Below are 25,867 nucleotides of genomic sequence, written 5' to 3'. Positions count from 1 at the left end.
TTATCAATTCATCTATCAGTGGACACTTGGGTTGCTTGCACCTTTTGGCCAGTGTAATGCTGCTGTGAATATGGGTGTACAAATATCTGTTTAACTCCCTCCTTTCAAACCTTTTGGGTATATACCCTGAAGTGGAAGTGATGAATCATACTTTGTTTTTGACGAACTGCCATACTGTTTTTCCACAGCAGATGGCACCATTTTGCTATATTTCTGTGTATGGCAGAATAATATGGAACTTTATAGATCTACCCTCTTTTGCTTATCCATTCATCCACTGATGGATATGTGAATTGTTTCTACCATTGGGCCAATGTAAGCAATGCTGCTATGAATATTCATGTACAAGTTTTTGTTTGAATTCCTGTTTTCAGTTCTTTGTGGCATATATCTAGGCACTGAGTTCTTGAACCAGACTCTAATTGTATTTTACCTTTTGGGAGGAAATGCCAAACTAATCATTTCCACAAGCAATGTGTAAGGGTTCCAATTTCTCTACACTGTTGCCAGCATTTTTGTTTGTTCTTGATTATAACCATTTATTATATGTGAATGGATGTCACTTTGTGGTTTTAATTTGCATGTCCATCATAACATTAAAGAAATATACCTAAGAGGGTTTTCTTAGATGCTCAAACCTCAGGATACTGCTTAGTAGACATAGCTCTTGTATAACCAGAAACTATTCACATTCTCTTTAAACAAATTTTAAAAACCATTAAGCACAAAAACGATCCACCAAAATTCATTACAATATCACAACCACTCAATTAACCCAGTTAACCCAAGCCCGCCATAAATCTGTGAAGGTTTTGAAGACCCACAAAACTACCAAAATATTACTTAAAACAAATACAGTGTGTGTCATCATTATTCTTAAATGCAATGTAATCATGGCCAATGACTTGAAAAATCATCATTGTATTCCAGCTATAGGAACACTAATGACCAACATTTTAAAATCCCACCCATTATTCAGAATTGTTAATAATGCATATAATGATCTACCAGCCCCATCAAACAGCTCATCATGATGAAAATTTCATCCTTGCTTTATATGTAATTTTACAAATCTTGACAGGGTTATTTTTTTTATTTTTATTTTTTGGCTGCCTTGGGTCTTCATTGCTGTGCGTGGGCTTTCTCTAGTTGTGGTGAGCAGGGGCTACTCTTTGTTGTGGTGCTCAGGCTTCTCTTGTTGCAGAGCACAGGCTCTAGGGCGCACGGGCTCAGTAGTTGTGGCTCGCAGGCTCTAGAGCGCAGGCTCAGTAGTTGTGGCGCACAGACTTAGTTGCTCCCCATGTGGGATCTTCCCAGACCAGGGCTTGAACCCGTGTCCCCTGCATTGGCAGGCGGATTCTTAACCACTGCGCCACCAGGGAAGCCCAACAGGGTTATTCTTAACAATACATTATAAACATCAGGTACAGTAACTGCCTTCTCATCTCTAACTCATATCACCGAAACATAAACTATGGATGAATTATCTGATATGTATATGCAAACAGACCTTTCCTATTCTTATTCTTTGCTTATTTATCCATGTAGGGCGAGGCCTGTATTATGGATCTTACACCTTCCTAGAAATATGAAACAATGGAATCATCCTACTATTCAAGGTAATAGTCCAGCATCCTTTTGAAGAACATCAGTCATTACAAGTCTCCCTTCAGTAATTCCTTACATTGGCATTAACCTAGTCAAATGACTCTTAGAAGGATTCTCAGTTGATAAAGCCACTCTTCCCCTATTCTTCACGTTCCACTTTATCCTCCTGTTCATTATTGCAGCTTTAGCAGTTCTTCACCTATTATTCCTTCATGAAACAGGCTCTAGTAATCCAACAGGGATCTCATCCTATATGGAAAAAATCCCACTTTATCCATACTACAAAATTAAGGATATCTTGGGTGCCTTGTTCCTATTTGTAATCTTACTAATACTAGTACTAGTCTCACCTGACCTTCTAGGTAGAGACAGTTATACTCCACCTAACCTCCTCAGCACTCTCCCTCACATCAAACGAGAATGATACTTCTTATTTTGATACACAATTCTATGATCTATTCACAACAAATAGGAAGTGTACTAGTATTAACCATCTCATTCCTAATTTGATTGATTGTCCCAGTACTTCATACAGTGAAACAATGAAGTATGACATTATGACCTCTTAGCCAGCGTTTATTCTGAGTACTTGTAGGGGACCTATTAACAGTAACATGAATTGGAAGATTACCTCCTAAAATGAAGAGTCTTTGTAGTATATTTATTACTTTGTTCTTCTAAACCAGAAAAGGAAAACAACATTTTTCCCTAAGACTCGAGGAAGAAGCTCCAGCCCCACCATAAACACCCAAAGCTGAAATTCCACTTCAACGATTCCCTGAACGACTTGCTTATGGGACATTAACACTGTCTTTAAGTACTGTGTAAGTATTTAAAAATGACATCTTGAAAACTAACAAACATTACTATGTACTTTGTGCATTTTGTGCCCTTCCACATATGTAAGTATATACACCTTCTTATGCATAATACATGATATGTAATCATAAATTAATTATCCCATGTATATAAGCAAGTACATCAGCCTATTGATATTACATACACATTAAACAGTTCAACTCACATTAGATTCCAGGGGTAATTGAAGTGATTGATATTATACAGGACATATGTTTATTAATCACACATATCACATAAAGTCAAATCATTTCCAGTCATCATGCTTATCACAACCGATAACCAGAGCTTATTCATCAAGCCACAATCAACCCATCCACAAACATGCCTCTCTCCTCGTTCTAGGCCAATGAACCATGAGGATTTCTATAAATGAACTATATCTGGCATCTGGTTCTTACTACTACAGGACCATCTCACCTAAAATTGCCTACTCTTTCCTCTTCAATAATATACCTCGATGGACTAATGACTAATCAGCCATGTTCACACATAACTGGTTTTATGCTTTTGGTATTTTTAAATTGGGGGGCATGCTGTGACTCAGCTTTGGCCATCAGAGGTCTTAACACAGCTGAGAAACTTGTAGCTGAGCTTGCATTGAGTATTATTTTCCAACATCGTCTACCATAATATGTTATTGCGTCAATGGTCACAGGATATAGAGCAATTACACACATACCACACAGGCACACTCATATCTGGTAAACAGCTTGCTTAATCAAACCCATACCCCACTAATTCTCATACTTTATATACCATTATCACCCTGCCAAACCCCCAAAACAAGTCAAAGCATATAAGATTCAACCAACTCACCTAACAAACATACTGCCCTCACTTCACTGGTGGGGGGATGGGGGGGATTTGATTATATTGCGAGTACACCCCTCCTACCATCTCATTGTGGTGTATTCTTTATGCCTTTAGATGTAGAAGATATTTTTCGGTAGGTTCCAGTCTTGTTTTTAATCAGTGGTTGTTCCAGCAGTCAGTTTTGATATTGGTGTGTTCATGAGAAGGAGGTAAGCTCAAGGTCCTTCCACTCTGCCGTCTTGAAAGCCTCCAACATAGCTTTTTTTTTTTTTTTTTTTTTTTTTTTTTTGCGGTACGCAGGCCTCTCACTGTTGTGGCCTCCCCCAGGCTCCGGACGCGCAGGCTCAGCGGCCACGGCTTATGGGCCCAGCCGCTCTGTGGCATGTGGGATCATCCCAGACCAGGGCACGAACCCATGTCCCCTGCATCGGCAGGCGGACTCTCAACCACTGCGCCACCAGGGAAGCCCCAACATAGCTTTTAATGGATTAACAATTTTGGTTGGGGTAACCTTGGAGAATAAAACATCGGAGTGATTAAAATTTAGACCAGCTAGTCAGAATGCTTTATCACTATTGATCCAAAATACTGATAAGTGGAATAAGTTACCCTAGGGGTAGCAGCACAATTGTCGAGTTCATACTGATGATAAGGTTTATGACCTTGATGCTGGATCAGTACATCCCAATAGTATAACTGCTATTAACGGTCTGTTCAGTGATTAGTAAAGTCCTGTTTGATCTGAGTTCAGACTGGAGTAATCCCAGTCGGTTTCTATTCTATATTTCTTGCAGTATGAAAGAACAAGAGAAATAAGGCCTACTTTACAAAATGTCTTCAAACTAATTGATGATATAATCTCAATTCAATTAATTTATACATACCCCACTATAGAACAGGGTTTGTTAGGGTGGTAGGGCCCGGTAATTGTGTAAAACTGAAACCTTTATCCGCAGAGGTTCACGTCCTTTTCCTACGGAAATATTTATAATCTGCATTCTTTCACTAATTCTACTTTTACTAGCTGTAGCATTCCTCACATTAATGGAACGGAAATTCCTAGGCTATATACAAATCCAGAAAGGGCCACACATCGTCAGCCCTCATGGATTATTATAACCCATTGCTGATACAGTCAGATTATTTATTAAAGAAACACTATGACCATCAATCTCATCAATTTCTGTATTTATTATCGCACCAAGTCTAGTCTCAAGCCTGGCTCTCACAAGATGAATTCCTCTCCCCCTACCCTTTCCACTAGTTAATATAAACCTAGGTGTACTATTTATACTAGCTATATCAAGCCTAGCCATTTTTTACATCCTCTGATCTGGATGCACTTTGGATTCAAAATACACAGTCATCGGAGGTCTCCATGCAGTAGCACAGACAATCTCATATGATGTAACAGTAGCAATTATTCTCTTATCAGTTCTAGTGATAAATGATCATTTACACTTTCAGCAGTCATTATTACACAAGAATACCTATGACTAATTTTCCCATCCTGACCCCTAGCCAGAATGTGATTTATCTCTACTCTAGCAGAAACCAACAGAGTCCCATTTGATTTAACCTATATTCGGCTTCAATGTCGAAAATGTAGCAGGCCTATTCACCCTGTTCTTCCTAGCAGAATATGTCAACATCATTATAATAAATATTTTCACAACAATCCTATTTTTAGGAGCATTTAACAACCCCTACATGCTAGAATTCTATACAGCCAATGTCATCATTAAGACACTTCTCCTAACAATCTCCTTTCTATGAATTCAAGTATCCTGCGCACAATTTTGATAAGATCAGCTTATATATCTCTTATGAAAAAATTTTTACCACTAACATTAGCTCTATGTGTATGAGACGTTTCACTACCTGTCATCACATCAGGAATCCCACCACAAACATAAGAAATATGCCTGACAAAGAGTTATTTTGATAGAGTTAATAATAGAGGTTTAAACCCTCTTATTTCTAGAATCATAGAAATTGAACCTACCCTTAAGAATTTTAAAGTCTTCATGGTAAAGTCAGCTAACTAGCTATTGGGCCCATACCCCAAAAATATTGGTTTATATCCTTCCAGTACTAATAAACCCTCGTGTGTTTACTATCATTCTACTAACCATTATCTCAGGAATTTTAATTGAAATAACAAGCTCACACAGGTCACTATTACCCCCATTCTAATTAAAAGAAAGATTTAACCCCTAAGTGTGAATACTAGCACAAACACCAGCAGACAGCCTACGGCCCCAGTTATCCAAGGGACGTGGGGACATCTGTCGTGCCGCAGTGCAGCCTCTTTGGCTGCCTGACCAGTAGTGGCTGATAAACTTCCGATCATCTCTTTGTTTACATACCCTCCCGCATTAGGAACCAAGATTCCCAAAAGATGTGCCACTGGTATCTTGGTATTTTGCTAACACAGATCGCTTGACTCTTTAATGAAGAGAGAAAGGAGATTCATTTATTTCCTGATGTATAGACAATGGGATAACATAATATTCTAATGAATATATACCTTCTATTTGTCAGCTATTAAGACATTTTTCAATTAAGTAAGGGACAGAGGGAGGGGGTCCTGGGGTAAGTACTGCTCAGTCTCTAGGGACTGAAGATAGTATCAGACAAGGAATGGCCATATTCATACGTTGAAGAATTTAAACCTGAAAGATTAGGTCAGAGAGAGGTTGGTCTGGGTGAGTGGTAACATTAGCAACATCTGAAAAGTCAGTGGCAGGTATTATGAGGGGCCTATCCCAGTAGCTATGCTTTGTGACAACTTTACTAAAGAATTTTCTTTCCATCCTCAATATTGGGGCAAAAGTATAGCTAGAAGTAAAAGAGTAACTTTCAGTTTTGATAGGGAGACAAACATTTGAATAACAGTTCAATTGAACTAGTAGGATGGGTCTTACAGGCTTGGTCTGGATTCTTGGGTCAGCTGTCCACCACTGTTGTCATCGTCTTCTCGTCCTGGCTTGATGGTTGTTTTAAGGTGAGTTTGAGGTCAGCAGTCCCCTCTACAGACCAGTCTGATGCAGAGGCCCTTTTTAAGTGAGAAATAAAAATTGAAGAGTTAATTCCCTTCAGTTTTACTGTGCATGAGCCAGTTAAGAGTACCTGATAAGGATCCTTCCTTTTAGGTTTAAGATAGTCCTCTAAATGATATCTTTTCCAGTGTGCCCAATCTCCTAGGTGCAGGTCATGGAGCATCTGATCTTCACCTAAAGATAGAACACTGTGACCGGCTTCAGAAGCAAGCTTGGAATATCCTTTTAATAACTCAATTAAACTTTACAATAATATGACATAACAAAGTGGCATCTCGGATGTAGGCAGTAAGCACAACACCTCAGTACATATAAAACCTCAATATCCACGAAGGTATATCATTGAAACTTAATTTTTCTATATAAATTATCTTCATTTTGACCAAACATAGTCAAATTAAGACTAATTTGTTTGCAGAATAAATCTGGTTTCTATACACTTACCCTGATTATTTATGTAAGTGTAATTGATCATATAGGCCCTTTTAAATTTGGCTTTATTGCAACTTTTCATAAGAGATCTCAAATTGAACTTTTTTTTTTTTTTTTTTTTTTCCTGTACGTGGACCTCTCACTGTTGTGGCCTCTCCCGTTGCGGAGCACAGGCTCCGGATGCGCAGGCTCAGCTGCCATGGCTCACGGGCCCAGCCGCTCTGCGGCATGTGGGATCTTCCTGGACCGGGGCACGAACCCGTGTCCCCTGCATCATCGGCAGGCAGACTCTCAACCACTGCGCCACCAGGGAAGCCCTCAAATTGAACTTTTATAAGGCCTCTCAAAGCCAGGAAAGCCATGCCATTAGATTCTACCTGCAATACCTACAGATTTAGGTGGATTCCTCTCTAACTATGTTCCAAAATATCTTGAGGTTCTTATTTCTGCCAGGAAGTGGACTTCCTTTTTCACCTGGAAAGGCTGTGAGGAACCTAAGAGATTCTACATTCAGGAGGAATCGGGTAGAGAGAAAAGATAAATGCTTCAGTTCTGCTTACAAAGGAATAATTTACCAAATTGCTGTAAGTCATACTTTGCTTAAGGGGAAAGGTTTCCTTATATCTGGAAAACAAAGATGAAAAGCCAGTAATACTTCAGACAAAAAATCATAAAAATTATAATCATATTTACAAGCTCATTCAATCCCATATAATTAATTTTTGCTCTGCTTGAGTCCAGTTTTCCCATTAGTTTTGGTGACCTTGCCTGATGATTGAGGATATTAAAGTTTTTGAGGTTTTTGTTAAGGCTTATATGATTTGTCACGTGAAGTGGGTGCCCTGCTCACTGGAGATTGTGGAAAGTATACCCCAAGTGGAAAACACATTTCCAGCAGTTTCTTTGTCATTGTGAGGGCACCAGCCTTGCAGCCAGGGAAGGCCTTAACCCATCAAATAGAAATGGGGTTTGCCAGGAAGCCAGGAAAAGCCAAGCAGCCGTCTTGGTTTCCCATATCCCAGACTGTTGAATTCACAGCTATTGTTTACCCATCTTAATTTCTCTGATTTAGGAGCAGACTGTTGCCGTGTTATACGGACAGCAGGATGGCAAACGTCTGACAATGAGGTGTTAATTTTCTGTGGACACCGAATGGACTTCACCTACAAGTGCCGTCAGCCCTGTTGTTGCCTTTGCATGAAAGAACAGAGCAACTACCTAATACTTGGGGGCTCAGTCCCTTTAGTGTGAGCCTCGACTTTGATGACAAACATTCTATGTCAGGACATATAAGATTTTCAGGAATTTCATAGAAGTTCTGGAACATTTACACTATATACTTACAGACATGAAGAAGGCTTCATGTTGACAGTGCTTCCCATGTAATGTAATAGACCAAATAAGCATAATTAGTTGAATATCTCTCTCTTTGAGACACTTCAGGACAGTATCACTTCATTTTCCATTAACTAAATCCATTTTCTTTCTTCAATCCTCCTTTTACTGAAAACACACATCTTTTTTTCCCTTGAATACTCAAATGTTTACCTTATTATTTCTACTAACTTTAATTACATATATAATATTTAACCCTTGAAAACCTTAATCCCTAACAAAAACCAAGAAACAGTACATTGTGAACTGTTATACCAGCGTTTCCTGATTGGCAAGCTTATCAACATATTTCAACAACCTTTAGAAACATACATTTTCTCATAGCATGATTTCTTTTCTCAATGTGGTACAAGACGTGTGTCCAATAAACCCAAACATCTTTAGTTTTTCTCTGATAAGACAAAGTAGGTAAATTTAGACATGCTGAGCAATTAATGTTTTAGTATTTTTATCTTAATTGGAAATGATCTGGATAGTTAGTGAATTCCCATCATTTAATTTAATTTAGCACAACTCCAAAGTTTCAGGTTACCCAAAATCTGGAGAAATTCTTTTTAGGTATACATACCATAAAGCATAATCATTTTTTTAAAAACGTAATCATTTTTAAAGAGTTCACCTAAAAGCTTTTATCCCATTTATCTCAATTTTATTACTTACGAAAACACCACCATACTAAGTTAATTTTCCTGTTGACAAATTTTTAACAGAGGTAGCATGAGCTTATTGACTTTTAGGAAACCTAGGTACCAAATAAAAGTATTATACTTCATACTGATGACCCTAAAGGCATGTTTGTATTAATCAAACCAACAACTTAAACTTATTTTCATGTACTGAAGATTAATCCTAGATCGCATGCTCCTCTAAAAATTTGGGTTACTTTTTGTTACAATTAGAAATATCTGATTTGTAAATGCGTATTTTTAAGTCAATTAAATAGAGCTCTTTTATGAATTTTTTTTTTTTTTTTTTTTTTTTTGCGGTACGCGGGCCTCTCCCTGTTGTGGCCTCTCCCGTTGCGGAGCGCCGGCTCCAGACGCGCAGGCTCAGCGGCCATGGCTCACGGGCCTAGCCGCTCCGCGGCATGTGGGATCTCCCCAGACTGGGGCACAAACCCGTGTCCCCTGCATCGGCAGGCGGACTCTCAACCACTGCGCCACCAGGGAAGCCCTATGAATTCATTTTGATGATATCATCTGGAAGTAGAAACATACTTGTAAGGTACATACAGACATAAACACATCCAGATAGACACAGATATCTAATAGTTTTCCTGCCTGAGGTTTAAAAAGCCTTTTTATTCCCTTCAGTTTTACATTCTACTAACTGAGCCAAGGTTGTAGTCTCAAACAATGTGGGCTGCGTTTGCATTTCAAGGACATGATAAGAGTCATAATTACAAGTTTTCTCCTAGGAGTACAGGGTCAGAATTTTGAAAAGATGTTGTATCAAGCCACCTTTCTTTAATTGTGCACACAAAAAGCAGTTTTGAATGTCAAAAAAGTTCCATCCTGGCCATTTTTGGATTAGGTAAGTACTTGTAAGTATTAGCTCCATACCAATTGTCGAAGCCAGCTAGAGTGTCAGTGGGTGGATGCTTGCCCGGGAGCTGGTAGGTTTTACAAGTGCAGTTTCCCACTTTCTTCTAGTTTCATTCTATTATAAAGTACACATCTAAAATTAAATTTAAATGTCCAATTTTAAGCCATTTTTTAAAAAAGTCAGCCAACACAGTTCACTCCAAAATTTCTTCCAGGCCTTCCTGCTTAGAAATTCCCTCAGGTCCTCTGTCTAGGAATCCCCCCTAGGTCCTCTCCCTGGAAACTTACCCCTAGGACCTCTTCACCTAGGAAATATACCAGTATCCCCTTAAGACTCCAAGTCTTAAGATAACAGCTCAAATAAAAGTCAAACTGTCGGGGCTTCCCTGGTGGCGCAGTGGTTGGGAGTCCGCCTGCTGATGCAAGGGACACGGGTTCGTGCCCCGGTCCGGGAGGATCCCACATGCCGCGGAGCGGCTGGGCCCGTGGGCCATGGCCGCTGGGTCTGCGCGTTCGGAGCCTGTGCTCCGCAGCGGGAGAGGCCACGGCAGTGAGAGGCCTGCATACCACACACACGCACAAACAAGTCAACTGTCACGTAGCACAAGGAGATCCAGATATGAGGAAGAACTCACCAGAGCACCTGAAGGGTGCTTTGAAGCCAGAGGGGCTCAAAGGGCCCAGGCTTGGTCTCCCGAGCACCGGTCCAAAGTATATCCAGGTGACCTCAGGCGGGTTTTTCTGATATCCTGCCGACTATGCCAAGTAATTTCAGTGAAAATAATCAATAAACAACCTAGAATAGGAATAGAAAGAGTTTTGTTTTATAAAAGAGCCAAACTGAGGACTATAACCCAGAAGACAACCTCTCAGATAACTCTGAGGAACTGCTTCAGAGAAGCATGGTTTTCAGTACAGTTTTATATCTTGTCAGAACAAAGAACATTAAAGTCAGGGATACATTCCTTTAAGGTTTCAAAAATAAATAAAAAAGAAAAAGAAAACTACACACGTACACAACAAGTCAGTATGGCCTTGACACCTGGGAAGGAGTCTTATCGTTGAAGGGTCTTACCAGAATTGGCATCCCAGGAAGGGAAGCATTTAATCTTTATTTTTAACATGGACATTCTTCACTTGTGGTCAGTGTGCCCTTTTCTTTAGCAGTTAAAGCAGGTGAACAATGTATGTCTGATAGCCCACAAACTGGCTATTTTTAAGTAAGCATAAAATTTGAGTTAAATCATGTATAAGCCAGAATGACTTCCCCGTACCTCAATATGTGAAAATTGCTTTTATCAGTGCAGAATAACACTATCTTCTTACTATTTATGCCCAGCTCATGTACCGCCACACTGTCATTATCACACACATTAAACAAAACACCTTTCAACACAATCCTTATCATTACCATCATATTATCACTGGGAGGTCTCCCACCCCATCAGGGTTTTTACCCAAATGAGTAATTATCCAAGAGAAGACAAAGAACAATCACATCATTCTGCCAACACTAACAGCCATCAGCACTACTCAACAGGTATTTCTACTTTCGGGTAACATACCCCATGTTACTAACTACATTCCCTTCAATAAATAACGTAAAATGACAATTCAAACATACAAAACAACCTTCCTATCAGTACTGATCCTCAATACCCACACTATTACCACCCTTAATACCCATTCTGTCAGCGCTGGACTAGGGATTTAGGTCAGTATAGACCAAGAGCTTTCAAAACCCTAAGCAAGGACAATTTACTTCCTGAAAATAAGGATTGCAAGACTCTATCTGCATCAATTGAATGCAAATCAAACACTTCAAGCTAAATCCTTACTAGATTGCTGAGCTTCCACCCCACAAAATTTTAGTTAACAGGTAAATTCTCTAGTCAACTGGCTTGAATCTACTTCTCCCATCAAGAAAAAAAGAGGTGGAAGAAGATCCAGCAGAACTGAAGCTGCTGCTTTTTTTTTAAATTAAAATAAAATTTTTTATACATCTTTATTGGAGTATAATTGCTTTACAATGGTGTTCGTTTCTGCTGTATAACAAAGTGAATCAGCTATACGTATACATATATCCCCCTATCTCCTCCCTCTTGAGCCTCCCTCCCACCCCTCTAGGTGGTCACAAGGCACCCAGCTGATCTCCCTGTGCTATGTGGCTGCTTCCCACTAGCTCTCTATTTCATATTTGGTAGTGTATATATGTCCATGCCACTCTCTCACTACATGCCAGCCTCCCCTTCCCCACCCAACCCGTGTCCTCAAGTCCGTTCTCAACGTCTGCATCTTTGAATCTGCAGTTCAACTTGTTGACTCACCCCAGGGCTTGACAAAAAGAGGGCATAACCTCTGTCTTTAGATTTACAGTCTGACACTTGCTCAGCCTTTTTTACCTATGTTCACAAACCGCTGATTATTTTAAACAAATCACAAAGATATCAGGACTTTATTATTTGGTGCTTGAACTGAAATCGTAGGCACCACTTTAAGTCCATTAATCCGTGCTGATCTAGGCCAACAGAGTGCTGCTTGGAGCTGACCAAATCCATAATGTAGTCGGAACATGCATTTGTCATAATTTTCTTTATAGGTATACCTATTATGATTGGAAGGTTCAGAAACTGGCTTCTCTCCGTAATAACTGGGGCACTGAATTTAGCATTTCCCCGAATAAATAATATAAACTTTTGACTACTTCCCCCATCAGTCTTATTCCTACTCATATCATCAACAGTAGAAGCTGGTTCTGGTACCGGTGGAACCATATATTCAGGCCTAGCCGGCAGTCTGGCCCATGCAGGAGCCTCTGTCCACCTCACCATTTTCTCCTTACATTTAGTAGATGTTTCCTCAATTCCTGGTGCTGTTACTTTTATTACTGCCATCTTTAATATAAACCACCAGCCATTATCCCAATATTAAACACCATTATTTGATCTGCCCTAGTTATAGCCATATTACTATATCACTCTCAGTTCTAGCAGCCGGAATTACCATACTGTTAACAGATTAAAATCTAAACACTGCTTGCTTTTACCCTACAGGAGGAGACCGAATCCTACACCAACAGCTATTTTGATTCTGTGGTCACCCTGAAGTCTATATTCTTATCCTACCAGAATAATCTCACATATCATGACATACTATTTGGGACAAAAAGAGCCTTTCAGATATATGGGAATAGTATGAGCCATGTCCACTGGCTTTTTAGGATTTATCTTGTGGGCCCATCATATGTTTACCGTAAGAACAGATGTTAACCCACGAGCATACTTTACATCAGCTACCGTAACTATTGCTATTCCTTTAGCAGTAAAAGTGGCTGATTAACAACTCTTCATAGAGATTTTGGTATAGTATAGCATAATGAGACTTATGCTTTATTTTTCTTTTTACAGTAGGTGGTTTAACAGGAATCATCTTAGCCAATTCATCCCAGGACACTGTCTTCCACAATACAGACTATGCAGTAGCACATTCCAGTATGTAATGTCAATGGGAGCAGTCTTCACTAATATAGGAGGCTTTGTACACTGATTTCCAATAACCTCAGGTTATACACTTAACATGAGCAAAAATTCACAATTTTATTTGTAGTAGAAAATATGATTTTTTTTTCCCCTGCAGCACTTTCTTGGCTTTTCAGGGATGCCACGACTTTACTCCAGCTACCCTCATGCACACACAACAAGAAATATTTCACTCATTCATCTCATTAACAGCAGGAATGCTAATAATCTTCAAATTTTGAGATGTATTTGCATCTAAATGAGAAGTTTCAGAGGAGGAACTAACTACTACTAACCCAGAATGGTTACATGGATGCCCTCTACCATATTCTATACTTGAAGATCATACCTATGTAAACTTAAAATAAGAAAGGAAGGAACTGAATCCTCAGCCAGTTTCAAGCCAACACCATAACTATTATGTCTTTCTTAGTCAGTGAGATAATAGCAAAAAGTTATGTAACTTTGTCAAAGTTGAATCATAGACAAAAATACTGTATAACACGATGACCAATCCATTTCAGCTAGACTTTCTAGATGCAACATCACCTATTATGGAAAAACTTTCACATTTTCATGATCATACATTAAAATAAGTTCTTTTAAAATACGTTCTCTAGCGCTCTGTATTATCTCACTAATACTGACAACTAAACTTACTCATGTACACACAACAGATGCACAAGTAGAGACAATGTGGACCGTGTGCCGGCCATCATTCGAATCTTAACTGCCCGGCCCTCAGTATGAATCTTTTACGATCCATGAAGTCAGTAACCCTTCCCTAAACGTAAAAACTGGGGGTCATCAATGACACTGAAGCTGTGAATACACAGATTATGAAGATTTAAATGTTTACTCCTCTATAATCCCCACATCAGATCTAAAACCAGGAGAATGATGACTAATTCAACAACGAAGTAGCATAGTCATTGAATATTAGTTTCATCTGAAAATGTTTTATACTCATGAGCTCTTTCTTCTTTAGGCATAAAAACAGATGGTATTCCAGGACACCTAAATTAAAGAACCATAGTATCGACAGGACCACACCTGTACTGTAGACACTAATCAGGAGAAATAATTTTCCTTCATTCAAAGACAGGACAGAGGGAGATGGCGTGAGCCACGGGGTGAATCCAGAGCCCACAGAGGATGTGCTCTCTGAGCTCCAGGACAGGAAGGGGGTCTCTGGGGTCCCGGGCCACCCACCACTCCCTCCTGAGCGGGGTCTTGGGAATATTCTGTCAGTGATGTGGCAGCCTGAGCATTTGTCACGGCCCTCACGCTGTGGTCCGCCCCCCAAGCTCCAGGGATCCCATTCCACACTCTGTGGGTCCGCCCTGCAGGGTCCTTCCTGCTGCAGGAGCAGAGACCACCCAGCTAGCAGCCCTCTCCCCAACCAGCAGGAAGAGCAGGTGGAAGGCGGGGCACCAGAGGAATCTCACTCACTCAGACATCAGTGTCCCAGGGCTGCCAGCGTGGACAGCAATGATGCAGATGAGGAACAGCCCAAGAAACGGGAGCAGAGAGCCCCAGAGGCGGCTGGTCTGGTCCTGGCTCATCTGTGCCCTGCACACTGTCCCTCACACAGCCTCTTCCTCATATGCCCTCTCCCTAAATATACGGTATTCAGATGCAAACAAGCAGAGCTTCAGACTGAAAGCTCTTCCAAAGTGACCCATGGGCAAACACTGCAGGATTCCACTCAAATAGGGGCCCAAGAGTGGACAACTCATGGACCTAAGTGGTCGTTGGTAGCAGGGCTTCGGGAGGGGATGGAAGTGAGACTTTCATGGTCATGGAATTTTCTAGAGATGGTGATAATGGCTCCACAACAAGGTGAACGTACCTGATGCCTCAGAAACATGCACTTAAAATGATGATGATGGCAAATGGTATGTGATGTGTGTTTTATTTCATTTAAAAATTTAAAATGTCTGGTTAACTGAGACTCCAATCTGACCCCTTTGTTACAAATGTGCAAGGTCAAAGCACTGTCCCCCACCTCGGGCACATGGCATGTGGAGGACCATTCTTAGGGGGTGCCAGTCTGTGTTACCTGAGCTCTGTCCACAGGAACCCAGACAGCAGCAACCCCACAGATGCGACATATGATCTGCTATGATGTTAACATGATACCACCAAGGGTTGTCACTCAGCAGGAGGACCACCCTGCTCAAAGGTGCCTGTCCTCATATGAACATGACAAGGTTAAGAGAAGAAAAGGGATCACAGGTTAATCAGGGCAACACCCTCAATTCAGATGTTGGAAATCTCAGAGGGGATAAGACACACTGCAGGCAAAGAGCAGATATGGGGTCTGCACTTGAGCCTGACCCACACGGATGGGGTGAGCCCCACACAATCCCCAGACACTGCAACTAGGGTCACACATCCCCCTGGTCAGGATACCATGGCTGTGCTGCGTGAGCTCCCAACATGGGAACAAGCTGGGTCCCTGGGACCAGACAAAGGAGTGTAGGGTCTGTCTCCTCTCCTAACACTTGCCCCAGAGAAGTCAGTCCCCTCCTGTTTTCACTTCGGTACGCGGGCCTCTCACTGTTGTGGCCTCTCCCGTTGCGGAGCACAGGCTTTGGACGCGCAGGCTCAGCGGCCATGGCTCACGGGCCTAGCCGCTCTGTGGCATGTGGGATCCTCCCGGACCGGGGCACAAACCTGCGTCCCCTGCATCAGCAGGCAGACTCAACCACTGCGCCACCAGGGAAGCCCTTCACTTTTGTTTTTAACTTTTTTGTGCTGAAGTTGAACACACTACCTTGGTTCTGGCAGGCTCGATCCTCTCCTGATTTGCTGGGGTGTTGAGAAAACTCACAGGACAGCAGGGCTGAAAGAGGAGGGGCAGGTCCGGACTCTGCTGAGCAGAGATGGTTGACCAGAAGGAGATTACAGAGGCACATCTCACCTGCTGCCGACTGGCCTTACACCTAGATCCACGTGCCCGGCAATCAATTCACCAGGTACACCTGCCTCCCTCCTCGCTCTGCGTGTGCTGGTGAACTGGAATAATCATGAGGTAGCCCACCTGAGGAGTCTCCACCAGCCGCAGGGAAGGTGATCCTTGCAGGGGTAAGGACTAAGGCCCCTACCATGGCTCCTTTGGGAGGGCCACGTAACCACACTCAGAGCAGAGCGCTGTCACCCAGACAAGCCCACCTCAGCTCCAGACCCCAGATGTCTGAGAACTGACATTCGGACAGAGGCATGGAGCTTCTCAGTACTGAGGCCAGGCCAGGTCTCCACGTCCCCTGAAGCTCCCAGGACAGAGGCCAGGCCAGGTCCCCATGTCCTAGCGCACACAGAACACGGTCAGGTCTAAATATTCTCATCGTAGACAGCACACGGTCACGTCTAAACATACTCAGTGTACACAGGACATGGAGCTGTCTAACCCTACCGTGTAGACAGAACTTGATCAGGTTTAAACTAGCTTAGGGCTGCTCTCCCACGAGGCACAGGTCACACATGTGGGGTCTCTCATCTCTGGACAGGGGTTCACCCTCGTGCGGGAACCAGGATGTACATTCTGGGAGAAGAAATCAACATTGGGCTCGCACACTTTACCCATGTCAGGGAACTAAACAAAATCTTTCTGACATTAAACATTTCAACGTGCAAAACAAAAACGTTAACAATTTCTCTGGTCATGTGACGGTCAGGATCCCGGGCTAACCCTGAAACTTCTTGCAGTGCAGCCCAGTCCAAGAAGTGGCCTGATTCCAGCATCCCAGGCCCCCAACAGGAGGCGGCCTCACTGGAAGCCCAGGAAGGACAGTGCATCCTGCGGGCCAAATCGGGGGAGCACGCTCAGGGCAGCTGAGAGCACGGCACACAGGTCCTGCTTCCTGGCAGCACGTGCCGGGGGGTGAGGGCCCCTACCGCACCCAGCCAGGCTGCTTCGTGCACCAGGGCTGATTTGAGGGGCGAACACAGGGAGAGGCTAGAGCACAGAAGCCATCTGAGCACAGAACTAATCCACTTTCTGTCTCTATGGGTTTGCCTGTTCTGGATGTCTCATGTAAGTGGAATTAATAAATTGTCCTTTTGTGTCTGGCTTCTTTCTCTGAGCATCGTGTTTTCAAGGTTCATCCATGTTGCAGCCGACGTCAGAGCTTCACTCCTTTTCATGGCTGAGTTAACACTCCCTGCCCCCACCCCCTTACTGTTAACTCTATAATTTATTGTGACTCCCTGCCCACACTGTATAGGGCTGATGAGAAATTCACCTCCTGTCATTCTTGGGCCATAACCTGCATTTTTTTTTTTTTTTTTTTTTTTTTTTTTTGCTGTACGTGGGCCTCTCACTGTTGTGGCCTCTTCCATTGCGGAGCACAGGCTCCAGACGCGCAGGCTCAGCGGCCATGGCTCACGGGCCTAGCCGCTCCACGGCATGTGGGATCTCCCCAGACTGGGGCACAAACCCGTGTCCCCTGCATCGGCAGGCGGACTCTCAACCACTGCGCCACCAGGGAAGCCCAAAGCTGCATTGTTAACCGACACCCAGGGGTCCTGTGCAGGAGCTGAAAGCCCAGCCCCACACGGTGCACAGTCATCCTGTGTGACCGGAGCCCAGGAGGAAGGGTGAGACAGGCCTGCAGGTTCAGAGGACCAGCCCTGCAGTGTCACGTGAAACCACCTTGCTGGTCAGTGTCCTGTGAGAGCTGTCCTCAGGGCACCTTGTGGGGAACACAGAATGGTCGAGGGCCACAGCACTGCCTTCAGTTCAGGCCCACCCATTGCAACTGTCTACTTGCCAAGTGCTGAGGCCGCAGGGGAGGGTCCTTCCTGCCTCTTCCAGCTCCTGGGGGCTCCAGGCATCCCTAGACCTGTGGCTGCATCCCTCCCATCTCTGCCTTCATCTTCACGTGGCTCCTCCCCTGTGTCTGTTATCTCCCCTCATCTTATAAGGACGCAGTCACACAGGATGAGGGCCACCCTAATGCCCTTGTCTTAACTACTTACAGCCCCAGGCCCTACTTCCAAATAAGGTCATGTCCTGAGGCCCTGGGGTCAGGATGTGGCTGTCTCTTTCCATGGGTGGCGGTGGGGTGGGCAGACACAACCCCCCTTCACTCTAAGGTAACAGATCCCATATGACACGTGTCCTTGTAGGAAGAGGAGATCAGGACACAGAGACACCAGGCGCGTGCCCAGGACCACCCGAGGTGACCAAGACTCTCCTGAACCATATCTCACCCAGACCCTGTCCTTGGCCCCATCCTTGGCCCCATCCTTGCGGGGCCTGCACAGCCTGGTCTCAGCAAGAATCCTGCTCAGTCAGTGCACAAAGGAGGGCACCAGAACACACCACTCCAGAATGTGCCTCTTTGGCATGTCGATTACATTGAGCTAAAGGCCACCAAGAACCAGCAGATGCAGGGAAAGCTCTAGAACACGCCAAAGAGGGAGACAGCAGGAGAAACCAACCCTGCCAACACCTTGAACACGGAGCTTCAGCCTCCAGAGCCTGGGAGACAATAAATGTCTGTTGTTTAACCACCTGGTCTGTGGTGTTTGTTAGGGCAGCCCCAGGAAACACGGACACCATCCGCTGTGGAGGGCAGAGAAGAGCTGGGTTTGCACCTGAGCTCCACCACCAACGAGCCACCCTTGGACCAGTTACCCCACCATCCGGGCCTCGGTTTCTCACCTGTAAAATGGGATTGGTTATAGTGCCCCATCTCACAGGGTCACAGGGTGGATTCTGTGAGCTAACGCATGTGAGGCACTCAGAACTGAGGCGCACAATAACCATGCAGCACGTTGGCCATCACCCTGACATTCTGGGCCCTCTCTTCTGGTAGGGAAGTCTTCCCTCTAGTCTAGAGGAGGCCCATCCACCAGTACCACATCCAGCTGTTATAAACTCTTTGTATACAGCTGAGGGGGGTTAGAATTTGCCACCCCTAATATGTCACTTTGGCATAAGGGTTATTTGGAGTTGAGGTGACTGAGAAGCTGCAAAAAGAAAACCTCTGCCCTCCTCCATCTGCCTGGTCCCTTTGTGAGGATGTCCCCCTCCCTCTCCTGTTCCAGGAAGGGAAGAAACAATCTTATCATCTGAGATGGTACTGACTTCAGTCTGCGTAACAAACCTCACTAAGTCAGCTCTGTCCTCTCTTATTTTCCCCCACTTACTCACCTTCCCACAACTTCCTGTCCCTAGAAACTGAAACCTGTTTTCCTTTGTCTTGTCACTTCTCCAGAAACTTACCACCCTGTGTTAACATGGCACATAAGTCCTTAAGTCTAACTGTCTCTTTGCATCTCTACTTCTTTTCTGTGCAGGGCTCTGTACACAGACATAATAAACCTTTTGCTCCTGTTAATCTGTTGTCAGTTTAATTTGCAGGTCCCTGGGACAGAACCTAAGAGAGTAGAGCAAAAATTTTTCATCCCCTATACCACGTCAAATACACCAACAGCCAACCCCCACTTTGTTCTTGTTCTGCTTCAGCGGCAACAGACACCAAACCTCTCCCCACCTGAGATACTCAACTAGCACCCCTGTCTCCATCTTCTCTCGCAGACTGCCCCGTAGCTCCTTCAGTCACACCCTGTCTCATAAATGTCCCCCGAGGCGAGAACCCGGGACCCCAGGCCACCTGGGGGGGCTGACATTCCAGCACCAAGTGTCCAGGTGGCTGGAGCTGGACTCTGCCATGCAGCACACCCGGGGGTGATTCCATCCCAGTGTTCTCCAGCTACTATGGCTCGCACATCGCCCATGCAGGTTTCTGAAATGCTGGAGGATCAGGGCCAGGGCTCAGACCCCAAAACCCCACACTCAGGGCTCTGTAGTGTGGGATGGCTGCATCATAGGGACCCCAGTTAGGAGTGTGGTCACCTTCCATGTAGGGAGACACACCTCTGAGGTCCTTAGGAGAACAGGGGTGGGTCTGCGCCCCTCCCAACCACGCACCCCAGTGGGCCCCCTACACAGCCAGCTGGAGTACTGACTGGAATCCAAGCCCTCCTGGATCCTATCCAAGTTGGGCCAGGTCGCAATGATCCCAGACCGAGGGGCTCAGGTGACTCCTGGGACTTCCTCATTTTGCCTTTAAGGGAAAACCACTGAGTTTCAAATGAAAGCAACCAGGACTCACCAACCCAAATGTGCATGTTTGGCGTAAGGATTATTCTGAACAGAAGGCCACTGAGAACCAGCAGACTCAGGAAACGCTCTGAGAACAGGGCACAAGCATTCCTTCCATAAAGGAAATTCACACGTATAAAGGAAATGCCCACTTGTAGGGACCTCTTCCTCTCCCACACCTGAAAGAGGAGGCTGCATAACAACTCTCACCAGTAAGAAAGGCACCGACTTGAATCTGCATCACAAGCCCCACTGACACTCTTGTTCACCGGGCTTTCCGGACCGACGTCCCAGGGCTTATTCCCCCCACCCCCAGCCCCTTCCCTAAGTCCAGCCCATGACGGTATTTCAGCCCCCAACTGTCACTGCCTCCTTGACGAATACTGCTTTATAAACTCCCACACATTCCATCTTTTTTTCCCCTCTTGTTAGGCTGCCTGTTCTCAGTTTAACATCTGGGGTCCAGGCACTGAACCTGGAAGGGGAGAGGGCGCTGGAGCGGGCTGCCATCCATCGTGAAAGCCATCTTGGGATCTTCAGAAATGGCGTGAGCCATTGTTAACCGCAGCTAGCGTTAGCAGTTAACTTACAGCCTTACACTGAATAAACTATATTCAGAATAAAGGCAGCGAATTCTCAAAACTCACTAGCATTACTGTAGACCTCACTGGTTATCGTACTGCATTTACCACCATCTCTGCTCACTCTTACCCTCTCCCATACATAGTGTGTGTGGTGGAAGCTCTCTCTGGGGTTCTTCCCGGCTCCGTGTTCACGAACATCACATCGGAAACTCGAAACTGGCCACCGTGGGAATATCTACACCACAGGAACGGCAGGTGCCGCCATCCAGCCTTGGGTGATTGTTTTGTTGATGGTCCAGACTTAGAAAGTGATGGGAGAAGTGTGACTCATGCAGACCGGATGTGCAGGTGTGTGTCTGTGGTGTTGCATTGTAAAGACCGAGAGAACACTCTTCTGCATCCGAAACCCAGGACGCGATTCAGCAGAGGCTGCTGACGTCATGGAGGAAGGAGTGCGGTTCTACACACGTGGAGTTCGTAGTCTTACTCCTTCAAAACTAGAAAATTCCAAGCAACACCAGAACTGCCCTCGTGTGTCGACTAGGGGGCCACGGGTGGTGGGGGAACAGGAGCCAGGCAAAAATCCACAAAAGCATCCCGTGAAGCCCTGGTCTCTCTGGAATTTACACCAAAGTCCTGTCCACTAGTATTTTTTGTTAATTGTTTGCTACAGCCTGGGTATCAATTTAGCTAATAAACGTATGTGCCCATATATGCACCTTTTGGGGGAGCCCTTGAGAATCAGGATTGTGTGTTATCTGTTACCACGTGATACCAGCACAGCTTCATCTTTGTTATCCGTGTACCACTGTCCTTCACGTCATCTTATATCATAAACTGTGCAGGCATGCTGGCTCTTCTTTCCCTAGAGAGCAGGGTCCTGACCATTGGCCAGTACGTCCTTGCCCATGACCCTGTCACCACCCCCTGGCAGAACTCAGACCCTGAACCATCGGCTGGACTCACACTCAAAACCTAGGTGGTCCAGGGGTATGGATTTTCCAGATTTTCACCTCAACTCCACAACTTGCCAAACTGGATAAACACGGCCACTTTGCACATTCAGATGTCAGCAAGGGCAGTGGGCAGAGCTCCTACGAGACGGAAGAGGAGGAAAACATTGTGTCCGACCAGCAGGTCCATGATTATGGCCGTAGTGAAGCCGGACACCCTCACTTGAGAACCAGACAAGGATGCTGTTGCTTCAGGACATCTGCGTCCGGGCACTGTCACCACAGGAGAAAGGGTCACCCCGGTAGACCTCAGCCTCACTCATGCCTGAGTGAAGACAAGAATGAAGGAGGGAAGGAACTGGTGGGAACCCAGCAGGGCGTCCACAGGGACCCCAGCCCCGCCCCAAGGGAAATTCCAGAGTCACTCCCCACAGGGAGCTCACCCCACACCTGCATTGCAGGCCCTCACACACGCTCCTTGACCCCAAACATGAATATGTTGAGTAAATGAACAAATGTCACTGCCAGATACAGTCACAAGAGCCCCTACCTTTTAAGATTACCCCTGTACCATAGAAGCACATAGACATTCCTATTTATAGGAGCCAGTGTTGCTCCAGGAAAATCCATCAAAAACGTGGACTTGAAAACGGAACGATCACCCCTTCCCTGTACCTACCTCGTACCTCCCCTGGGCCCGCCCACCAGCTCTGCATCCTCAGGTACACACACCTGATGATGTGCCTGTGACTAACATTAGTGGCAGCTGTTCCAGAAGTAGGGCTGCTGGTGGTAATGGATCCACTACAGTACTCGTACACTGCTTTGTACTTTTCATCCTCAACCGAGTGAAATAATTCCTGGGGCCTCATCTACATTGAGACACAACAAAAAACATCCACCCAGGGGCTTCTCTGGGGGCGCGGGGGTTGAGAGTCCGCCTGCCGATGCAGGGGACACGGGTTCGTGCCCTGGTCTAGGAAGATCCCACATGCCGCGGAGCAGCTGGGCCCGTGAGCCATGGCCGCTGAGCCTGCGCGTCCGGAGCCTGTGCTCCGCAACGGGAGAGGCCACAACAGTGAGAGGCCCGCGTACCGCAAAAAAAAAAAAAAAAAAAAAAAAAAAAAAAAAATCTGATCCCTCAAGTTGGAATGTAACGTCTGACATAAATGATGTATTTTAATCCCCATAAACTATGCACTAAACATTATGTAAAATTTTGAATTTGTCTTATAATTGGGGTATTCATATATCCCAATTCATATGTCACGTGCCCGGGTTTGCCGCAGGAGCCCAGTTTGGTCAGGTGCCAGGCATTACCTCACCTGTGATTTACGGCACTTCGCCGAGGCTTCTTTTACGTCAATTACCCAACCTTTATGGCCGGTGACCCTGCTTTACGGCACAGCCCCCAGGCTTTGTTTACATCAATTTCCCGGGTTTTGCGTCATCCGCCCCTGGTTTCCATCACCTGGCGCTGCTTTACGGCACCTGACCGTGCTTTACGGCACAATCACAGACTGTTTATATCAATTTCCCAGGCTTTATGTCACTGTCACCTAACCCTGATTTATGCCACGCCTGCCCCTCAATCCTACAAAAGCTGGAGGAGTTCAAAAACGGGAACTTCCTGTTGATTCCAGGGCCTAACATAGCTTTTGGCATAGAGGCTATCAGTGATTGCTCAACAGAGGGATAAGTGAGAACCTTCTGCTGAGGGGAGGGGTGTGGGGATGTAGGGCCCTATGGGGCCTTTCTGAGACAGACCTTCCCCCGTATCCTCTGCTTTAGCTTCTCTCTGAAGTCCTTAGATGATAGTATTTGATGCACATTTCCTGAGTTGTTTTGCAGATCTGAACCCCCCCGGCCCCGCCCACCACCACCAGGTGGAAGAACTACTTGAAGACCATGAGCACAAGGCAATGTGCTCCCAGGCCTCCGGGAGCCTAAGGCTTGATAATGTTAACCCCTGTGACACCACCCTGCTACCTCACCATCAGCCAGAGGACTGTGCACAAGCTGATCACATACCATTTGATCCACCCCTCCCTCACCTGGCTTTTAAAAATGCTTTGCTGAAACTCTTCGGGGACCTCGGGGTTTTGGGGGGCATGAGCCACGTCTCCTTGCACAGCCCTGCAATACACCCTTCTCTGCTCCAAACTCCGTTTCGGTTTGTTTGGCCTCACTGTGCATCAGGCACACGAACTTGTGCTAACAGGAACAGGAGAAAGAGGCTCAGACGGAAAGGGGAGAAGGAAGTTTGCGGAGAACTCTCAAGAGAAAGGGCGCGGGGATGAGCACAGCCTGCGCACCAAAATACCACGGTTTTTACATGCTCCGTATTCACGACCACCAGCACCATTTTCCAGATGCCAAGAGCCACGCAGGCCTGCAGCTTGAAAACTGCAAGCCCAAGAGTCAAGCCAGGTATTTCTGGGTCTAGAGTTCTGCCTCTAGAGAAACAAAGGGCAGTCAGACCGCAGAGAGTCTGTTAGGCTGTCCGGCCAGTGGGCCACCTGGCCAGGCTAGAAGTGCCGAATCAGGTGCTGAAGGCAGACCTATGTGCCCTCTACGAGGCGAGGCAATTAGGGCCAGAGAGTCAGAGGAGCGCGGTAATGAACCCCTCCTCTCTGCACGTCCTTGGGGTTCCGCCAACCCCATAGATCCGCAGAAAACTCTAATTTGAAAATATACATGTACCCCAAAGTTCACAGCAGCACTAGTTACAACAGCCAAGTCATGCAAGCAACCTGAATGTCCATCAACAGAGGAACGGATAAAGATGTGGTGCATATCTACAATGGAATATTACTCGGCCATAAAAAAGAATGAAATAATGCCATTTGCGGCAACATGGATGGACCTAGAGATTATCATACTAAGTGAAGTAAGTTATAAAGAGAAAAACAAATACCATACGATATCACTTATATGTGGAATTTAAAATATGGCACAAGGAACTTACTTACAAAAAAGAAACAGACTCACAGAGAACAAACTTACAGTCGCCAAAGGGGAAAGGGAGGGGAAGGATAAATTAGGAGTTGGGGAGTAGCAGATACAAACTACTAAATATAAAATAAACAAGTCCTAATGTAGGGGGAAAAAATCAGGAGAAAGAGCACCCCCCCCAGCGTGTGTGTGCACACGCTCACACACACTACTCTCACACACACACTTAAACCAGCCCAGAGAAAGAGCCCAGGCACTGACTTTGATGTCACAATGATCAGGATCTAAAAAGCAATTACATTCCCAGGCATTGTGCTAATACAACTATTGAAATCGCTAGTCGAAAACACTTAATTGAATAACTAAGACAGACTGATCTAAAAGCTGATTTAAAATTAACCTGGCAGGTGCATACCATCTAAATAATTACTCTCTCCTATGACCTAGTCTCTCATTAAAATCAAATTTCATGAGGAGAAATTATACATTTTGTACCATGATTGGGAAGAAGAAGCCACATTCACTCACCTGCCGATGAAAGTGGAGGGTTATCAGCGGAGCTAAAGAGGAAATGAGTGTCCCGCCTTCCCAGGTGCAGTGAGATCCGTCTCTGCAACAAACCACCCTCCCTCCCATTTTTCCCTCAGGAAATGATGGAAACCTATTAAAATTGCATCAACTGAGAACCCCAAACCAATAGGTGCCTGAGTGGGAAGGAGAGGCCGTGGGGCGGGGGGGGGGGTCTCGCAGGAGCACCTCAAACTCAGAGGAAACTCAATAGGCCGGCATCTAACGCATTTCTCCACAGGTAAGAAAACCCAGGCCAAGGGGGAAAGGGGCTTGTTGGGAGACCAAACACCAAGTCGGCGGCAGGGGTGGAAGCAGCAGTTATTTTCAGCGGAAAGCTCCCCGCACCCCAAACACCTCTCCTTTCAACTCACAGTGTCCTGCCACACGCCGGATCGGAGGAGCTCCCGGCGCAGCGCGTCGCTCCGCAGAGAAGCTGCAGGGTTGGACCAGGCTCT

The 25,867-nt window shown here is 45.1% G+C and overlaps 1 protein-coding gene and 1 long non-coding RNA gene across 15 annotated transcripts in view; one reads left to right on the top strand and one right to left on the bottom strand.

Moving 5' to 3' along the window:
• The window catches only part of ZNF19 (zinc finger protein 19), a 56,072-nt gene extending 40,265 nt beyond the window's left edge, over window positions 1–15,807 (top strand). For 7 of the 14 annotated variants that reach the window (XM_082608246.1, XM_082608249.1, XM_082608244.1 and 4 more), the window contains one exon: window positions 1,549–5,478. The gene's annotated coding sequence lies outside the window, so the exon portion shown is untranslated. Of the gene's footprint in view, window positions 1–1,548; window positions 5,481–9,596; window positions 9,705–14,221 lie in introns of those variants that run through there. The other 7 variants (XM_082608247.1, XM_082608255.1, XM_082608245.1 and 4 more) reach the window with 5 other exon arrangements.
• LOC309795667 lies at window positions 9,253–25,867 on the bottom strand. Its single transcript, XR_014292307.1, has 3 exons — window positions 25,784–25,867; window positions 10,351–10,511; window positions 9,253–9,370 (listed from the first exon to the last, which is right to left on the bottom strand). It is a non-coding gene; the product is annotated as an uncharacterized lncRNA (long non-coding RNA).

Source organism: Mesoplodon mirus (assembly GCF_964341445.2).
Source record: "Mesoplodon mirus genome assembly, chromosome: 19".
NCBI classification, from domain to species: domain Eukaryota; kingdom Metazoa; phylum Chordata; class Mammalia; order Artiodactyla; family Ziphiidae; genus Mesoplodon; species Mesoplodon mirus.
Note: the sequence above shows the minus strand (reverse complement) of the source record. Positions and strands in the feature narration are given on the sequence as shown.